The sequence below is a fragment of the Semicossyphus pulcher genome, unplaced genomic scaffold, assembly GCF_022749685.1.
Source record: "Semicossyphus pulcher isolate SPU_LCO1_2020_fin unplaced genomic scaffold, fSemPul1.0.p SCAF_15, whole genome shotgun sequence".
Taxonomy (NCBI): Eukaryota; Metazoa; Chordata; class Actinopteri; order Labriformes; family Labridae; genus Semicossyphus; species Semicossyphus pulcher.
In genome coordinates this window covers 25,879,766-25,899,565 of record NW_027211659.1, presented here as the reverse complement: position 1 = coordinate 25,899,565, position 19,800 = coordinate 25,879,766, and positions in this window count along the sequence as shown.

Sequence of the window (19,800 nt, the reverse complement as noted above, 5' to 3'; positions counted from 1 at the left end):
CTGTTTGTACAACTTTCTCCACAGCTATGGTGCCAATTTCAAATATTATTGCTTCTATCGATGACAGAGAACACCAGCTTTGACTGACAGTGGCTTCTTCCAGCTGCAAATTGCTCAAAAGGCCTATGAAGGTGGTAAAACAAAGCTGGCCATAAATAAATACATCCCCACGTCGCTATGCATTCTGCAAACAGCTGTGTTTAAAAAGGAAAAATAGTATTAAAAAGAAATGGAGCAACAACGTTTCCAGATAAAGATCTTTACTGGTTTTGTCACTGAGGCCTCTGAAAGTTTTTCAGAGCTGCTTTAAGAAATGTTTCTAGTGAGAGCAGCATTAATAACAGTATGAAGTTTGGAATAGGTCAATGAAAGCATCGTCAGAATAGCAACTTAGCTCTGCTGTGTTAGCGTGTTAGCATGACGCTGACAAACTTAGGAAATCAATGTTCCTTCCAGTTAAACTCACTAAATATGAATAAAACCCAAGCTAATGGAAGTGGACTCTTTGTCCAATACCATTACAATATATCGCTCAATTTAGCGAGGTGAAGAGCACATATATCAACCAGCCAACGGTTCAATTTCCCCCTCAGTACATAGACCCGCTCTGCTAATTGATTAGCACTCTGTCTGCAAATGGATCATGTTTAAGGATCTCCGCTGCCTGCTTTGACACGCACCATTACTCAGTCGTTGTTCTACAGTGCAGTATGCTGAGCAGGAGCAGTTCACCGTGCAGTTCATCAACGTAAAACACCCATTGAAGTAGAGGCGACTGACACAGGTTATGTCAGGTATGGTGCGGTTTGTAAAAAGATGATTTGAACGTGAGCTTGGAGCTGCCTCGAGACTGGAGCTGCTTCAGTCAGGCTGCTTCAGTCAGGCATATGTTTCTCCACCCTGTCAGGATTCATTAAGTTGCTCTTTGGGTGTGAAGCAATGTGTTGTGTTGAGCCAAAAACAGGTGTCTTTATGCTTATTGTTGTAATGCACAGAGGAGATGTTGCAGAGATTAATATTAACAAAAGGACGGATTTATGGAAACAAAAACAACGTCGTGCTTTGGACTCCCCTGTGGTTATAATTCTTGAATTCTTCGCACCTTTAAGATGAAGTATGAAGCATGTTTACTTCCTGTTTTCTGCTGTCAACACCTTTGAAATGAAAAACACTCGGCTTTCAGACGAAATCTGCACCTTTCTGACAGATCAAATGAATTCTAAAGCTCCGAATTCCCAACTTTCACAGCCTCCCCTGCAGCTACTGTTGTTCTTAATATTTGTAGCTATTTCTGTTTCCACATGTTGTGTTTACTTCCACGTCCCACAGGCATGGCATGTAAATAAATTAGCAATGTGCACATGCAGTGAGTCAAATTATGCAGTGCTAATATTCATCTGTGTTGCTATTTTGGGCAACTTCAGTGTTTTGTGCCTCTACCTTTGAAGACAAACTCATTGGAGTAAAAATAGGATGTTTTTGTAAGACGAGACAGATCTGAGGTTCAGAAGAGTTTCGTTAAAGCCCGACTCCAACTCGAATTTTTATGTTTTTCTGAGTCATTCTGTGACAGTGGTGATTAGCCACACTGTTCGGCACATATAAATAAAAGTGTTTTTTTGCTCAAAGTAAAAAAAATACACTTTTACAAAAACAGAGCCTGGTTACTCTGCAGCTCTCAGAATAGTTACAAGACGAATGTTAAATAATACGGCCGGGCTCAGACTGCGGGGGTTTTGAAATCCAAACAGATTTAACAGATGTAAGAATGCTGTTACATCACGCACATGGGGAGAAACTGTAGATATTCTTCTCTCTAATCTCAAACATGCACAGGATTAGAGATTATTAAGATTATCATGTGTCTCAGAGGGAGCAGGTACCACCCCACAAGATCTCGTATGCGCTCGCGTGATCTCACAGTGCAGCAGATGTACACAAAAAAGGGGTCTACAGCACAGGCGTCATTTGAACTTTAAGGTTGGGGGTTCACAAAAAATAGAGGAAATACAATGCATACAACAGAGGCAGAGTGATGAAATGTTGTGAGAAACACAAACCGAAATCGCACAAACCTGATAGTAAAGCTGATACAGAACCTCAGCTGGTCGCGTTTCTGCAGAGATGAGCCTTGCAGGCTCGTTCATAGACCGACCCGGGGCGTCTAATATAAACCGTATATGTTAAAACACAGAGAGGTCTGTAGTGTAGTGGGATCGCTGGGCATTTATAAGCTAGCCTGTGATGTTCCATGCTTTGTGAGCCTCTCAGATAATTTACTCTGGTACCGTGCACCTCTCTTCATTACCCCTCGATCTCACAGGATCTGTGTCCGGCGCGTCCCAGAGACGGACCGCGGTGCGTGCTGTGGAATCACGAGCATTGATTTGAAAAGGCGCGATCGACTTCGGAGACGGATCCTGTGGAATCTGAGGGTTAGTATTTCTCCTCCACTTTTCTTATTGAAACCGGGACTGACCGGGGCATGGTGGCTGAAAGGAACTAATGTGGTTCAGTGCTGTTGCCATTAGCACTGACAACGCCGCACCATAACAGCAGTTATTGTGACATTTTTACCATAGCTGCTTGACTCAGTCTCTGAATGGTCAGTCTCTTCTTTGGCCTGAGCTGGTGTTGTTTTAAAGAAGAAACAGAATACATCTGTTTATAAACTCTTTATTAGTAATGCAGTGAACAAGTGTTGACAGAATGTTGACCTCTAACCTCTCCTTCTCTCTGCCTGTCATGGGTGCGTGTGAGTGTCCCTGCAGGCTGCCGTACCACAGCTTTATGAAAATAATCAGTCACACGATTAGTTTACTATTTGTATCTATTATTATAGAGCGAGGCATTACGATAAGTTATTAGTTCTGTGTTATAAAAAAAGATATTGAACTTCTTTTGCATTTTTGCCTACGGCCACTAGGGGGTTCAGTGAACCCGCTGAACCCCCCCAAACTACGCCTATGGTCTACAGCTTGCTGTTGTAAGGCTCTGCAGTGAGAAAAAGAAGGGTAACCAGGTCTGTATGAAGAAATGTTTGTGAAGACACGTTCAACACGTGTTGACAGTACTTCAGCAAAAAGTGGAGGTAACTCCGTGTCTTTGTAGACATCCCTTTGGAAAGTTATGACATCATCACCCAGATTTTAGATCCTAAATATTGAACATGTCTTTCTCCTCTGATTGTTGGGAGGGCACATTGGGTATAAATGGGCCTAGAAACTCGGAGACTCAGAAACAGTATGCATGAAATAAAGTTTGTCTCATCACAAGCAAGGTCAGGTGAACACAGAGACTGAGTACTCTAGGGGAGGGCAGACAATTAGACACAGGTGAAACACATTAGAGCAGGGCAGGTAATCACACAGGAGGGCAGGTAGTGGAGGATCTAAAATAAGACACAAGGTGAGTATCAAAACAGGAAACCAAGACATGAAACAAAAGGGTAACAAAAGAACTTAACTAGCCCGGAGACAGCCCAAGGCCTAAGTCAGTCAATGTAGAATCTGGAGGACGAGGATTTCCCGGGATGGCAAGTGTTCTGGTTTCTGTCTGTAGTACGCTTGTAGTCTGAGTAATATTGGCCAATCACGCATCAGCAGGCTGCGGCGTATGCAGGAAAAACAGTCAGTGTGGAGAGCAAAAGCAGTTGGAACATAATCCACTGTAATAACATCCCGGCTCCCATCAGCGACATCTGACGACGATTTAGTTTCTTATTAATCTCTATAAACAGACATCTGCATGCTAACCGCTAACAATCTGTTCTAGATCTAAATTCAACTTGAGATTAATTCCATTGACACTGTGTCACGAAAGCCGCTCAGCATTCAGATTTCCCAACTTCCTCAAAATGATCGATCCGACTTCCGTTCAACAAACTTCTCATTTTAAAGTCGTTTTCTTCTCCTCTTGAGGACAGACCTGACAAAGCTTCATGTTGACTTCTAACTAATCTGCATCATGATGTTGAAATTACGGCAAAGGCAAGACCCGTTAATCAAAGTCAATCACAAGACAAACGGGTTCTTTTTCTGTAAACAGTGCAGCACGCTGAAAAGGAAGTCCTTTATCGCCAACCGCCGGCTACATGCCCGCCATGTTCACAGGTGTCCCCAGAAGATATATCGCCGTCAGACTGTGGCTGATGGGATACGAGATTGGTCAAAAGCAAACCAACCAAAAATTATTTACAACCCCAGCCTCCAGGAACAGCTGGGCTGTGAGGACATGCTGCTGCACAGATTATTGCAGATTATGGGATCATCATCACATTCACAGTGACCCAAAAAATATTTGGACCAAACACTATCATTGTAAAATTTCTTTAATGTCAGAATTTGATCCATTTAATACAATAAGTGTAACGTTTCATCCCATTAATGCTTGCTGGGCTCCAACAGGAAGTCAGCTGGCTCTGTGACCCGGAGCAGAGAGGTGTGAGGCTGCCCCATGTAGCACCGAAAAGTGTCCAGCTAAGAGAATGGTGAAGCTTCAGGCCAGCAGCATAGCTTGTTTCTAAGTCAGCATGGAGCGCTCAGCTTTGCACAGGTAAACCAACCACTGCACAGCGGCTGGGGAGGTGATGTCACATCCTGCAGCATTGAATTGAGCACACCATCTGCACCATTAAATATACTACACATTTTAAAATACTTTGAAGCAGAGAGAAAGTCCTGAGCTTGTGCTTCAACAAGTTTTTTGTTTCTTTTTTATTCTAATCACCATCCTCGGAAAAATAAGCTGCTGCTGTGAGTGGGAGGAAGAGGAGAGTCTTTCCTCTTCTTCCAGTGGTTTTAAGGGCACGGTGGAATAATCACCACTTCACCAGGGGAAAAAACACAAGCTGTTAAAACATCCAGCTTACATGCACAAAGTGAAGCATGTTTACACCTCTGTATCCTTACTGACAGGGTGAAGCTGCTAATTTGGGAAGGTTCATCTTCACTGTTAATGCACCTCTTCCTTTGAAGACACTCTGCTGTGTAAAAATAGGATGTCTTTGTAAGATGTGACTCTTCGGATTCAAAGGAGTGTCTTTATGTGACAGACAGGAAAAAGAGAATTAAATAAACAATGACATATTCGTGTCTGTGTGTCAGTTCAAACATGTTATAGTAGTGACAATTCTTCTTATGATCCAGTGATTCTGTGTTACAGGACTGACTCTGTAGGCTGACAGCTGTGTGCTGATGGATTTCTGGAGTGTGCGTGCTCGCTCAGTTTAATATCAAAACATTTTCATTACTCTTGGTAAATGTTAAAAGACAAAGAGAAACAGTGTGTGCCTTGGGCTCTCGCAGTGAGCATTTGTTTTGCATGACCGGTTTGGTTTTAGTCACATGGGTTTGTCTAGAGACAAAGCTGCAGAGGTCTTTGCTACAGTTTGATAACTTATAAGAAGATATGATGAAGTAAAATAGGCTGAAATTAAACTGAAATAAAATATGAATCCAGGATAAAAAAAATTACCATCTTCTCCTGTTCTCTGTTGTACTATGTACAATTTCATAGTTTTCCTATTTATACATATTTCTTCTTCTATTGTTAGACACGTCACGTTTTCAGTTCAAACAAAAAGGTAGAGGACCCAAATGCAGACTAAACCTCAAATTCCACAGGATCCATCTCCGGCGTGTTCCGTGTGCGCCGCGACCTCCGGAGTCGATCGCGCCCATTCAAGTCAATGCTCGTGATTCCACAGCACGCGCCGCGGTCCGTCTCCGATGCGTCCCAGAAGCGTGTCTCCGCTCTGCTCCGCTAAAGATACGCGCCGGGTCTAATTTTGACGGAGGCCGCTGCAAGCACGCGTCAAGCTGAACAGAGCAGATCGTTCCAAACAGGAAGTCACACACGAAAACAGCATACAGCATCCGGTCATTTCAAAATAAAACACCATGTACAGACCGGTACAGACTCCTGTTTTTTCTGTTTTCATAACAACAACAGACTGAAATCTTGAACACTTTTAATTAAGTAGTGTACTCAGCCATGGTAGAAGCACAAAAATCACAGAATGATCTCCGAATGAGCAGATAATCAACCTCAGAGGTGCAAACTGAACTGTTGTATGTGTGTTGCTCTGTTTAACGTTGATGTTATCGCGTGATTTTGCACTTGTCGCGCGATAATGTAGTTCTCCCGCGATCTTGTGATCTCGCGAATCCAGCTGCTTGGGTCAGCTCTCTGCTGTGTTGCGGACCAGACACGCTTAATGTGGGCGAGGGCTTGCCCCGTCTCACAGACCAGAACCGCGGCACAGACAGAACGCGCACGGATCCTGTGGGATGGAGGCATTACAAAATAATATCTATTAAACATAAAAGGCAAAAAGATAAGGCAAAATAATTCCAAAGGTAAAAATCAACAGCAGAAACACGGGGAGTTGCGAGGAAACAGGGTGATCCAGACAAAAGACGGTGGTTTCACAGGTAAAGACAGCAATGAACCAGCACAGGGAAGACAAAGACTAAATACACTGGGGAGGTGAGACTAATCGGGCACAGGCGAGACAATCAAGGGAGCAGGTGAAAACAATAAGGGCGGGACACATAATCAAACAGGCGGGAAAACACACACACGCTGGAAGTTTAACAAGACATGACGAGAAACACTCTTAACGAAGTAATACAAAACAAAAACAACATTAACTCATGACAATACAGTGCAAAGTGGAGGAAAATAGAATAAAATGTAATGCAATCAAAGTATTATTTTATACTCTCAATATATTTAGAAGTAATGATTTATAATCTGACAAGATCAGCATTAAATGCAGGTCAACAATAACAGCTGTGTGTGATGATTGAGTTCCCGTCAACCTGTGGTTTGACCCAGGGAAAATTACACCAGTAAACATTCAAGGTCATGTGATCCTTGTGCTGATCCAACATAGTAAACGTAATCCATTAAATACTTGGAATCAAGGTCAATTCAGGGGTCAAAAGTTGGGGCCTTCATGTCAAAGCATCACAGATAAAGAAGTGCTTATCGACTACTTTAGCTTGAATCTACTTAATTCAGTCTTCTTGCTTGTTCATGAAGCTCTGCAGACGAATCAGGGAACAGCAGCACTTATCCTGAGGAACTTCATGATGAGCGATGGGCCAGAGAATTGGTCACATTTTATAACCACAGGAGAAGCAAGCAATGTTAATTCAGAGGGTTTGGGGAGCCATGATTCCAGGAATGCTCAGCACCCTTTTACCTCTGCAGACTCCTTCTGCAGGTATCAACAGTAAACTGGATCTTCTGCTTCATTTGAAAGATATAAAATCATCTTTGCTGATATGCTCCTCTGTCGCGGTGATGCTTTTCTGAACACCCACCAGCCTGCTCTTAATTCTACTGAAAGTACACCATCCAGATGGAAACTCAAGACGTTTTTGTTTCATGTCATTAGCTTCTGAGCTAACGTATCTGTTATTGTTGATTGCTTCAGTGCGTTTCATTTAGGGACACAATAGGCCAGGTAGACTGGTCTGAGGCATACAGGAGATTATTACAGATTTACTCCAACGCCAGGATATTTTTGGCATACTGCAGCCATACCGACAGCCATGCTGATGTTCCAACCTGGGAAAGGAATCATACAAATTCAGTGTCACAATTTCCACCAAATCGCTTTTGGATTATTGCCTGTCTGATTGATCTCCCAGTTTTGACCTTGCCTGAACTCTGACCAAGTAAACAGAACTCTCCTTACAACTCTGTCTGTCTCATTGTCATGCTGTTGGGCTCAAATCTGCCGGTACCAGCAAACGTTACATTCAGTATTTTTGAGGGTTTAAGTGCTTCGTCTGAGCTACCAGCAATTGAAAGCTGTTTTGTGGAGATACCTGCAGAGAAACTTCAGTTTCCAAAACGGTCCTTACATTTTTCTCCACAGTTCAGAAGGAGTGCAGATAAGACTTTGCGTTACTGATGCACTTTGCTAGATCGTCATCAATAGCCACAGTTATCATCACTGCGGAGAGCCCACTTAACCTGAAGTACGTATTGAAGTACAAAGAGTTTGATTTTAATGGACACATGCTGAGCTGCAGCACTCAGAGGGTTCTCTGCAATCCAGAAAGACATTTTGCACTGATGCTGTTATGGCATCCGCATATTTTTGAGTGCATTTCCGCAGTAATTCATCAGTGTGGCTTCGGGAAAAGCAATCTCTAGCAAAGACTAAATGTTGAAACAGAACAAAAACCAAAAGCTGGAGGTTGGAGGACCCTTTGTACACACACAGCATCCTGCAAGTACTAAATTGCCAAGTCACATTTCAGCAGCTGGGATGAAACAAGCTGAGAAAAAAAGTCACTGCACAAAGATAACCCTAATGCGCTGTGCTTTCATTAGCTCCATTTTTAGCATATTTAATGGCTTATCTACTGCATGTCCTCATTTATTTGTTGAGTTTAAGCTGCGACAAACTAAAACAAAGCTTCAACAGTGACCACACAAACTAGAGCAAAGCTGCTTTTTTACACCGAATTTGGGTCAGTTGCAAATCCTCTCTGAGCTAAGGATGATCTGGTGGCTTTTTGAGAGATGTGTGTCCTGAAATGCAGACAGTACATGCAGCTGCTACGGCCTGTCCCTCGTTACATAATAGCATGTGAATGAATCTCTGAAGCTTAGGAGGTAGCTTGAAACAGTGATACCTCATGCAACACATATTAACTGCCTCAAGTTTAAGAACAACTTTAAAATGGTCGAGAACAAGAAGAATGATTTGATTTAATCAGGCCTGGTAACTTAATGAAACTATCCATTTAAGGGATGAACCCTCCAATCTTAGGACCACGTGTGTGTGTGTGTCTGTGTGTCTGTGTGTGCGTGTGTGTGTGTGTGTGTGTGTGTGTGTGTGTGTGTGTCTGTGTGTGCGTGTGTGTGTGTCATATAGATTCAAATCATGCCAGTTGAAGTTTTTCGGGTTAAATGTTTACATGGGATGTGATCTCATAAGGTCTGGTGTTTACCTGTGTTGATGCATTTAGTTAGAACAGCTGTGTGATGTGCAAGAGTGCTAAATACATCATGCATCGTCTTCCTTAAGGACTACCTTTCAGCTCCAGAATATTCAGCAGTAGCTGTGTCCCAATTCAGGGGCTGCCGTATTTGAAAGGCCGATTGCGTCACGGCGGCACATTGAAGTCTGTCCCATTTCGAAGGCCTTCAGATGCGACCGACAAATGCGTCCTCCTTTTCCTGGTCCTCAAAGGACCCATCGGGTGCATCCTCCATGGCCCACCTTATCCCGTGATTCAATTCAAACGAGATGGCGGACTCTGGCGGCATAAACTATTTTTAAATTTTCTTTGGTTTCAACTCAATCAAACAGCTCGCGTTACACATGTTTAAGAAAAAGAAAGGGCGCTTGAAACAAATTATCTTTAAAATAATAATACGTTACGTGACGTTAGTTATGCTAGCTAGTTAGCCCACCAGCTATCTGTTGCTAGGCGACAGGAGTGGCGTTTGATGACGTTTCAGATCAGCTTAAACCGTCTGCGCAGGCTACGAATGATCGATGCCTCCTTCGAAGGCTGCAGCCCCTGGATCGGGACACAGCTAGTATCTCTTGAAGATGGATATCTATCATCTGTTCAGCACAGTAGATGCCATTACTTTGTTTCTGTTAATAAAACAACGGCTTACTATAAGATGTTTACAACAAGTTGTGTCCCTTATCAAGAAGCTGGTGGTAACGTACCAATGAGCTGCCAGGAAAACATACTGTATGTCCTCACGCATATGAATCCTGACAGAGGGCATCCCCAGAGAGAAAGAAGGAAACTTTACAATGAACTATCAACCAATAGAAATTAACTTTGGTTTAGGCCTGTTTAATCTGATTAAAGTGTTAATATGAAGCATTTTATTCTGTTTGGGCTTTTACATTTTTAATAATCATAATAACAGGCTCCATGTGAACAAAGCCACTGATGCAGAACAGGTGACGGCAACAGGACTTTCCAAACGCTGAGCCAGAGTCAAATGAACAGAGTTCCATTGAGCTGTGAGGAGGAACAGCCAGATGCAGGAATCCAGCAGAAAATCACAAATGCAACAGGAACACAGCACAACATGGCAAACGGACTGAGGGAGATGGCTGCTGAGCTTCTCAAACACACTGAGCCAAACGGAGAATTATAGAAACAATTTCAATTCAATTTAAGTTTATTGGCATGAATTTAACAACAATACTGCCAAAGCTAAACAAAAGAACTACTGAGGCAGCTGCTGTCAGCCTTGGCTCACTGGCTGATCACACAGTGCTGCCAACATCTTTCAACCAGATAAACAGAAGTTTCAAACAGCTTGTACACGAAACCATGAATTAAAACTTTTGTTTCTTTGCTCAATAATACTTTTATTGTTATTCTCTTTCCAAGTGTATATCATTACAGACCATTGGGGTAGCTTATATTGTGTCATCTTTCTTTATAGAGCATATTTTTAGTACAAACAATGCTGTTTTAATATCTTTACCCTGTTCCAGAGCAAGCTTTCCAAATTTTAAAATATATATATATATAACAAAGATGACGTCATTTCTGTAATTGAAGATGATGTGAGTTGGAAAGTACGTTCTACAACCCTAACATGGAGATCCTGGTCTCAAGTTTGAACATCCTTTTTGCTTCTGACTCCCCATTTTTTATAGAAGAAAAAGAAGCTATGTCACAAATTGACCCTTGCTAAGCCCCTCCTTTGAACGGCCAATGACCAATCCTACGTTAGCAACTGTAACTAGGCACGGGAGGCCTGTCAAGCAATATCCTGACGCGCTTTAAACTGAATGAAAAAGTGGGATCATTTAGTTTTGCTAGCAATGGGCTAACACATATTAGATAATGAAAGTTATAGGGAGTCATAACCAAACATTAGCCTAAAATAAAACAATATATTGACTCACCCTGCTGTGCAAGAACACTGTTGTTCCTGTGTATTATTGTCCTTAACATGAATTGTCAACACATGGGGTGCCTGACGCTTGCACTGGGACCGGCAAGCTTTTGCCTCACTCTTCTGTCCTCTTCATTCTCGACACTCCGCTGACACATTATATTTTGGATGAAGCTTTCAAATGCGTGTTGTTGTCCTCTCTGTCTTCTCTCTGATATTTGGGAACTATGTTTCCAGAAATTTGCTGTTATTTCCCTTTAAACATCTCTCTCTCTCTTATAGTTGAAAATGCCTTAATATTTACATGCCGGTGCGAAAGCTTGACAGGCATAGCAACAGTAACCAAGGGGAGCAAGACTTAGCGAAGGGTCAATTCCCCTTTAAAAGGCAGGTAAAACGTATATACAAAGTATGAGCTCCGTAACAACAAATGTCTGCCTGCACGCGGCCTGTGAAAGACACAGTCCTTACTGCATTGTATTTAATCAAACTGAGGACTGGAATTGGGCTACATTCAATATACATTACAATTTAACAAGATGCTATAATATTTATATTACAGTATCAATAATGAAGCATGAAATGAGAATAAGTCTGGTGATGTTTATACCTGTACTTTGTAGCAGCTCCCTTAGAGCCAATAAGCTTACAGTATTTATTTTTAATATAGACGTTGTTACTCTAATGGGTGCACTAACTGAGGCTGGCTTTGGGTAAAGGAATATACTGTCTACTGTGTCCGTTTGTCCTTATGGCTTCTTACTTTACAAAGACAATGACTGCATCAGTGAAAATGTTGACACAGTAGCAGGTTGTGTCAGCATTTACTTGTTTGACTCTACGTCATTATAACAGTTTAATGTTCCAGCATGGCTGTAGAGAGGATTCAACTTCAGGTTTGAGTCAAAGTTCCACCAAAGCAACCCTCACACCTCCCGAAAATGTCTCTAACAGTCGTCTAAAATTGTTGGATTGGACCTTTATTTATTAATACTTTTAAATGTTCAAATATTTTCTGTACATTTTTTAATTTGAATTTCCTACATGAACATCTAAATGATTTTTGAGATTCTTAGCTAAACAGCCAGGAAGACATATAATACTGAATCCTTTGTTGGTTTGTTGCCTTAAGGAAGTAAAATGTGTATTATATAATAATTTAGCAAATAAAATCCTCATGTGAATGTTTTAAATACAGTGTAGGGCACAATGTTAGGGAATAAATAAACCATAAGAGCAAGATAACAGTCTGTTTCATTTCCTTACAGTAATCTAAATCTATATTTGTAAGTCTGCACCATATCTGATTCAGCTGAAGTATGGTTCTCAAAATGTCAAACTTTTATTTGATAATAATGTACTTGATTGGTTTGAAATCGAAAGGATATTAAAGGCTTTGAAGCACCTCAACAATCATTGAAGTGAACTCAAGCAGACAGGAACAAATAAATAGTTCTTAACACTGTTGTCCAAATTCAGTAAGGAGGGACTCTTATTTTGTAGGAGCCTTTGTTAGTGCAGACCCAGAGGGTAGAGGGAATGTCACATCCTGTTGAATACATTTAGTTTCCTCTGTGTTTCTGTGTCTGTGCAGTTTCTTACTTCTCTCACATTTAATCAGCAAACGCATGGCCAGCCATCTGTGAGATTTAAATACTTGCAAAGTGTGTGCACGTGTGTGTGTGTGTGTGTGTGTGTGTCAGAGAAAATAGGGAGAAAGTGAGACAATATGAACAGACATAAAGCTGTAAACATCATAATTCATCTTTAAGTATTTAAATATACAAATGTGTTTACTCCTCCACACTTAATCCACGGTTGATAGAGGTCATTACACGCACACACACCACACCAGTTTCTTTCTGAGTAATCTGGGAACCAAATTTAGACTTCTCACAGCAAACCCTGTCCAGTTTTTATGATCACAATACGATGTATGCGGATAACTGACTAAATAAGACACCCCAATAACCCATCCTGTCTGGCTCTTGTCTAAAGTTGTACCTGTAAATGTCAGGGTTTAGGTTTTAAACAAATGGTTGAGGACCCAGATGCAGACTGAAATAAGTATTTATTTAAACAAAAAGGCACAAGGCAAAACAAAAGGCTTACTGGTATGAGGAATCCAAGGGGGGCAGGCAAACAAAATTCATTGGTAAATAAGGTCCAACAAAACAGGCGATAAGTAATCCAAAATAAATCAGAAGGTGAAAAAATCCACACAGGGAACACTGAGACCACTGAGAATAACAGGATGCAAGGACATGAACAGACGACAATGAACAGGCAACGAGACAGGGGAGCACCAAGACTAAATAAACTTAGGAGGTGAGGCTTATCAGACACAGCTGAGACAATCAAGAGGCAGGTGAAAACAATCAGGGCAGGGCACATAATCAAACAAGCGGGAAACACAAAGGCAGGAAGTGGACCAACACGAGAGACAAGGTGACAAAGTAAAACAGGAAATGATCTAATCAAAAAGACACAAGTGAAATACTTAACTAAACAAGACTAAACACTGACAAGAACACAGCATAAACTAAATACAAAACTAAAAGATGAGAACTCATGACAAGGGACAAAGTGACAAGGTAAAACAAGAAATAATAACTGAACACAGAAATACAAGAAAACCAGAACTAAACTAGAAACTCACGACAGTAAACTCATAAAATTCTATTAAAAGACGATGAAAACTGCTTTCGGTCGAAGCTGCTCAGCAGCAACTTTACTGTAAGGACCTCAAATCAGTTTCAGGATGAATCAGACTTCAATCACGTGTGAACTGAATCCAAAAGTAGAAAAAATGCAAATATGCTCACAAAAATCTTCAAACAAAATGTGAATTTATAGGCACAAGAGAAATAAAAAAAGCTGTAAATGCAAAATTGAATCCGACTGGAAATTAATAAATGCAAAAGTAAACGTGCAGGTGAAAATTTCAAGTCAAGTCAAGCCATCATACGTACAGAAAATGCCACATGTACAGTAAAACTATTTAAATATTTAGCTGCAGGTTATTTATTAGCAAATTTTCAAGACATTTGGTAGGAATATATTATGGGAGACTTTAGGTTCTTAAAGGAAATAAAAAGGCAGGACGTTGTTATGTTAGAGACGCTTACATTCAAAGATGAGGGACGGCACAAACTGAAGGTCAGAACAAAGGACTTCTCCAAGGTCCCTGATTGTTCAGAACTCTGGGTTTCCTACAACAATTTGTCAAATTTCATGATGTGTACATGCTGTACCAAGATCTTTGTAATCCTAACCCTGGATAAGGACAGCGGAACAACTATTTGTTTATTCGTCACTGATCAGAGGTACACGGTTAAGGATGAGACATGCCGCAAACCAAGGGGAACCTTCCTCCTCCCAAGTGTTGTGATCAGTGGAACAAGGTTTGCCACATCATTTTGGCCTCGTCGGAAGAATTCAATCCTGCGCAGGAAAACCACAAGGATGGCAAGGATGATGTGATCAATTTCCTGTCCTGAAAAAACAAGCCACCTGGGAGGAGTCAAACAATGTAGGTTAGCTTAAGTGGCACCATTCCTATGTATCACAGGAATCTAGAACAAGGTCCTACTTATCAATAATGTTGGGCACCCACAGGCCCCAATAATAATCCCAAGGGTGAGGGACGTTGAGATCCTCTCAGGTTAACTGCCATGACAACACAGAAATTAAACCTGCCCTCATGTCCATTCATTTCTACAAATGTATAGAAGAAATGCATGCTTGCATTGATATGCCAAATGAGCAGGAAGATACTCCATAGAGTCTTTGTGATGCTGTCTAGTCACATAATCTTTACTGATATAAAAAGTCATTAAAGTAATAAAGAATGGGGATAAAGAATGCATCCACTCTGATGTTCTGCAGATTCTGTAATAATAAGAAGCAGAGGGGAGTAAAAGGCGAAGCAGGATGGTTTGCAGATGTGTGTTTCGCAGTGTGATCATTGCTGGCTGATGATAGGGGGGCACGGGTGTAACAGGAAGCGCAACAGGGTGTTAAGCCGTGGGCTTAAAGTGCTTTGCAGACCACATCACCTCCCACAGAGAAGGCAGGAGGTGTTATCTATGATGGAGGTCAGATTCACCAACCTGACCTCTGCCGCTGTGTACAGAGTGACCGTGTTCAGCTGAACAAGGTGAGTTGGTCCTTCACAAGCACTAACAATGCCACTGTACAGCTGACTGAGTTACTCGTTCATCACTACTGGAAATGCTCTGTTTAGTTTCGGGAGGAGCATGCAGGAGGACTCTTCTGTAATGGTGACTGTTTTTGCATCGATATCACTACAACATGTAAAAGGAGGTATCCACAATACAAATGGAGGGTTGGGAAACCATATACACAGATCAACCGTAACATTATGACCACCTGCCTCATATTGTGTAGGTCCTCCATTTGCTGACAAAACAGCCCTGACCCATCGAGGCATGGACTCCACTAGATCTCTGAAGGTGTGCTGAGGTATCTGGCACCAAGACGTTAGCAGCAGATCCTTTAAGTCCTGTAAGCTGCGAGATGGGGCCTCCGTGGATCAGACTTGTTTGTCCACCACATCCCACAGATGCTCGATTGGATTGAGATCTGGGGAATCTGGAGGCCAAGTCAACACCTTGAACTCGTCGTTGTGTTCCTCAAACCATTCCTGAACCATGTCTGCAGTGTGGCAGGCGCATTATCCTGCTGAAAGAGGCCACTGCCATTAGGGAATACTGTTTCCATGAAGGGGTGCACTTGGTCTGCAACAATCTTTGGGTAGGTGGTACGTGTCAAAGTAACCACATGAATGGCAGGACCCAAGTTTTTCCAAGCTGATCGTTGCCCAAAGCATCACACTGCCTCTGTCAGCTTGACTTCTTCCCATAGTGCATCCTGGTGCCATGTCTTCCCCAGGTTAATGATGCACATGCATTCACTGGTTTGCCTTCCTTGGACCACTTTTGGTAGGTCCTGACCTCTGCAGACCGGGAACACCCCACAAGAGCTGCAGTTTTGGAAATGCTCTGACCCTGTCATCTCACCATCACAATTTGGCCCTTGTCAAAGTCGCTCACGTCCTTAAACTTGCCCATTTGTCCTGCTTCCAACACATTAACTTTGAGGACAAAATGTTCACTTGCTGCCTAAAATATCCAACCCACTGACAGGAGCTGCAACGAGATAATCAATGTAATTCACTTTACCTGTCAGTGGTCATAATGTTATGTCTGATTGGTGTAAAGGCAACCGAAGCAAGAATAAGAGTATGACGCAGTGATCCTTCGTGCAACAGTTACCTGCTGCGTTCATACATTGACTCACACAGACAGCCTGCCAGCTTTTAACTTTTAACTCTTAACTGGCCAGCCCTCTAGACTTTGTTGTAGAGGGCTGGCAGGTTAAAATGTGTTTATTGTCCGAGTCAGTGGAATCAGATATTTGAGTTCTCACATGCAGCTCCCCTGAGTAATGTCTGGAATTAAGTGCATGTGTGAAAAGGGCTATAACGTAACAATCTGAGTCTGTCAGTGGCAGAAACAAGCTCTTATAGTTCATTTTGATCAGGTTTATTTACCCCCCCGGATTATGTTGCAGCCATTACGGCTGGTTGCGGGCTGCCAGCTGATGCAATCCTTTAGAGCGATTCCAAAGCTCATGAACCTGTAAGTCATTTAGACCTAGAAAATATGAATCAAAAAGGGCCCACGTTTGAAAATACCAGAAAAGACTTTAAGATACTTAAGGCAAAATGAAGACTTGAAAGTGGCACATACAGGGCACTCAACCACACGTACACCAACCATTTGAGCAAATACAACTCGAGATCAGCCAAAGAGCCATGTGTTGATGATTTCTGTACTATAACTGTGAAGTGTAAAGGACCAATATGTAAATGTGTTGCATGTGTTTGTAGGTGTGTTTATCTAAACGCACACATTAAACTACCGGAACATTTCCAGCAGCAGTTCAAGGGGCAATTACATGCACAACAAACAGTTTTCATTTTGTCAGTCGGCACACATCATTCACCACACGCACACACACACATACACACACACACACACACACACGCACACACACATGCATAAGCAGTAAAATCATAAATATTGCATATATCTCCTATGGGAGATGTATCAGAAAGATGTTGACGTGCACCCACCTACCATCTGTGATTTTCACCCCTTAGAAAGAACTTGAATGGTGGTGAACTGTAACATTCTTGGCGAGAGAACATAACAAACTGGAGATCAAAGGGTTTTGAGATTGTGCGAAGATGAAATATGATAAGTGGCGGAGCTGAAGCGAGATTCATGTTGGATGCAATTCATGGCATGATGGTAAGTGCAGTAAACAGTAAAGGAAGAAAACAAGAAAACAAAGATTTTTCAATTTTAGAGTGCGCAAGAGTAGTTACTTCACACCCGGCTGAAAGCAGGGTTACGCTGCTCCTGGTGGTTCAAGGTCTGATCCACCTCTTGGCACATATGATTTCAAAGTGCAGCCAAGGACAGGCTGTCTCGTTTGGTGATCAGGGGGCTGCTTTTCTACAGGAGCTATGTTGACTTCTGCATCTTTGGAAAAGGTTGCTGATTCGGGTGAAGATGTCCAAGCATCTTCTGTTTCAGGGTGATACAGCATGCAAAAGTCATGAGTCGTCACCTTAAGTAACCTGACATCTTGGACACAGGTGAGGAGAACTTGGTTCACATGGTATTTGCTCATCCTAAAGTGAGAGTCATGCTGGAGACGAATGTGTATTGAAACAATCAATTTACATATTTGTCACGCTGGTCCATGTGACAGGACGTGTTGTTGGGATTTGGGAGATGTGATCATCAAACTAAGGTCACTAAGGCCTGCAGAGGACACCCAAATGTCTGTGCATAGTTTCACAAAGGAGGTAAGGTGTGTCATGCGTAATTTTTTTTGTACTAAGTGAGGTTCGATGTCTAGAGGAATTACAACAGTGCTCCTTTGGTTTGAAATGGCAGCACCTACAGTGATAACTGAGGTGAGTTTTTGGACATAACTTGGGATCAAAACGTTCTTTCTGAGGGTGTTGACCGTTTGTCTTCACCTGAGCATTCAGTTTCTTTTTATTTGGATTTGCACTTTTTTAAATACATTTTATTTTATTGAACTGAAAGATTATAACTTTATGATGTGTCAGTGACTCGTGAAGGGCAGAACTATGACTCCCTCTGACCTGTCTAACTATCACAATGTTTATGTATCATTTCCCATCCCAACCTTTTTCTATACAGCACAGAAGCTCAGCAACTGTGACGGTTCGGAACCGTGATATTAACCTGGACTCAAAAAAGTATGAGGAATTCCCCTGGAACTCAGAGTGCGTGCGGAGTGCAGGACTCAAACCATCCAATGCAAAGTCTTCAACAACTTCTGTGCAGTGCAGTGAAGCATACTTAAAAATAAGTTTCTGCACAAAGTTTAAAATAAGATATAAGGAAACCCAGCCGCAGTATAGGACACAAGGCTGATACAGGTATCATTCGATTATGGGGCAAATCATACTGCCTTCAGTGTTTATGCACCTCATCAGGCCTGAGAGCCTCAGTCCGCCCCATGTGAGCGAGGAGAGGAGTGAAGAAAAAAATGTTTTGCTGCAGCAAACAAGGGTTCATCAAAAACCTCCAGAAGTCCCTCAGGCAGTATCCTCCTTTCCTACGATGTATGGAAACCTTAATTTTTCTGACAGCCAGGGGCGATCTCGCCAGGAGGCAAAAGTGAGGAACAACCCTGAGAGAAAGTTAGAGGAGAATATTCATATTTTAATACTTCTAAAGGAAACTAATCAATAAAAACACCCATGTTGATGTTAGTAATTAAGTTAAAACATAACATTGCCTCCAAACCTGATATCACTTAAGACATTGTATTGTTAAGTACAGATAGATTAATGTATTGGTACAACCTGCAAAGCAAACTTTCTTCTTCTACATTCACGCCCTTCTGGTGTTTGGTGTCTGTTTCTGTTTCCCCTCCCTCTCCTCTTTTCTCCTCCATCCCCTCACTCCTGAAACCCACTGGGCTTTGTCAACAGACGGAGCCTTAAACCATCTACAGGGAGCTCCAGCGACAGAATGAAAAGTAAGATCGAGTTGACCTCGGGGTGTGGGTGCAAAGTGACCCACACCTCTTGACCTGACTTACACAAACAAATGTCTCACGCTGTTGTAAGCATGGCGAGCGTATGTCTTTTCAGTTGGGAGCTACATTGAGGGTGAATGATTTCTACAGCTGTGTGATGCTAGAGCTGATTGAGGTAGTGGGGGCAGACGTGGACCCAATGCAATCGGATGAATCAATAACATCTGTTAACACAGCTACCACATCCAAGCTTCACTGACAACGTCAATGGATCGAGGTGAACGATTACACAGAGAAGGTTGCAGGTTATGTCTGGCTTAAGTGATGGATTACCTGATAAACACTCGTTCGTGTCTTCTCTCTCAATAAAGATTTCAATTCTCTTCATCTTCACTCAGTTGGTTTGGTCAGAATGAGTCAAAGACATCCTCGTAAGGTTTATTGGCAATTATGAAATTGCCAGTAGGCGTGAATGTGAGCGTGAAAAGTTGTCCATCTCTATGTGTCAGCAATGTGATTGATTGGCAACCAGACCAGGGTGTTCCCTGCCTCTCGCCCAATGACAGCCCACCTCTGTCAGCCCCCCCTTGGATGGACGTTAAGTATAAGTAATGTATAATACATATAGTCAATTTGGATATCCTAGGAAGGCAAAGGGAGTTCTTATGTGGGAAGTCAGGTGACATAGTCCACTTGGAGTGGCAACAAAAAGTCAAGGATATTATTTTAACCTAAACCATGATGTGTTCCCTAAACTCAGCCAAGACATGTTTGTGCCAAAGA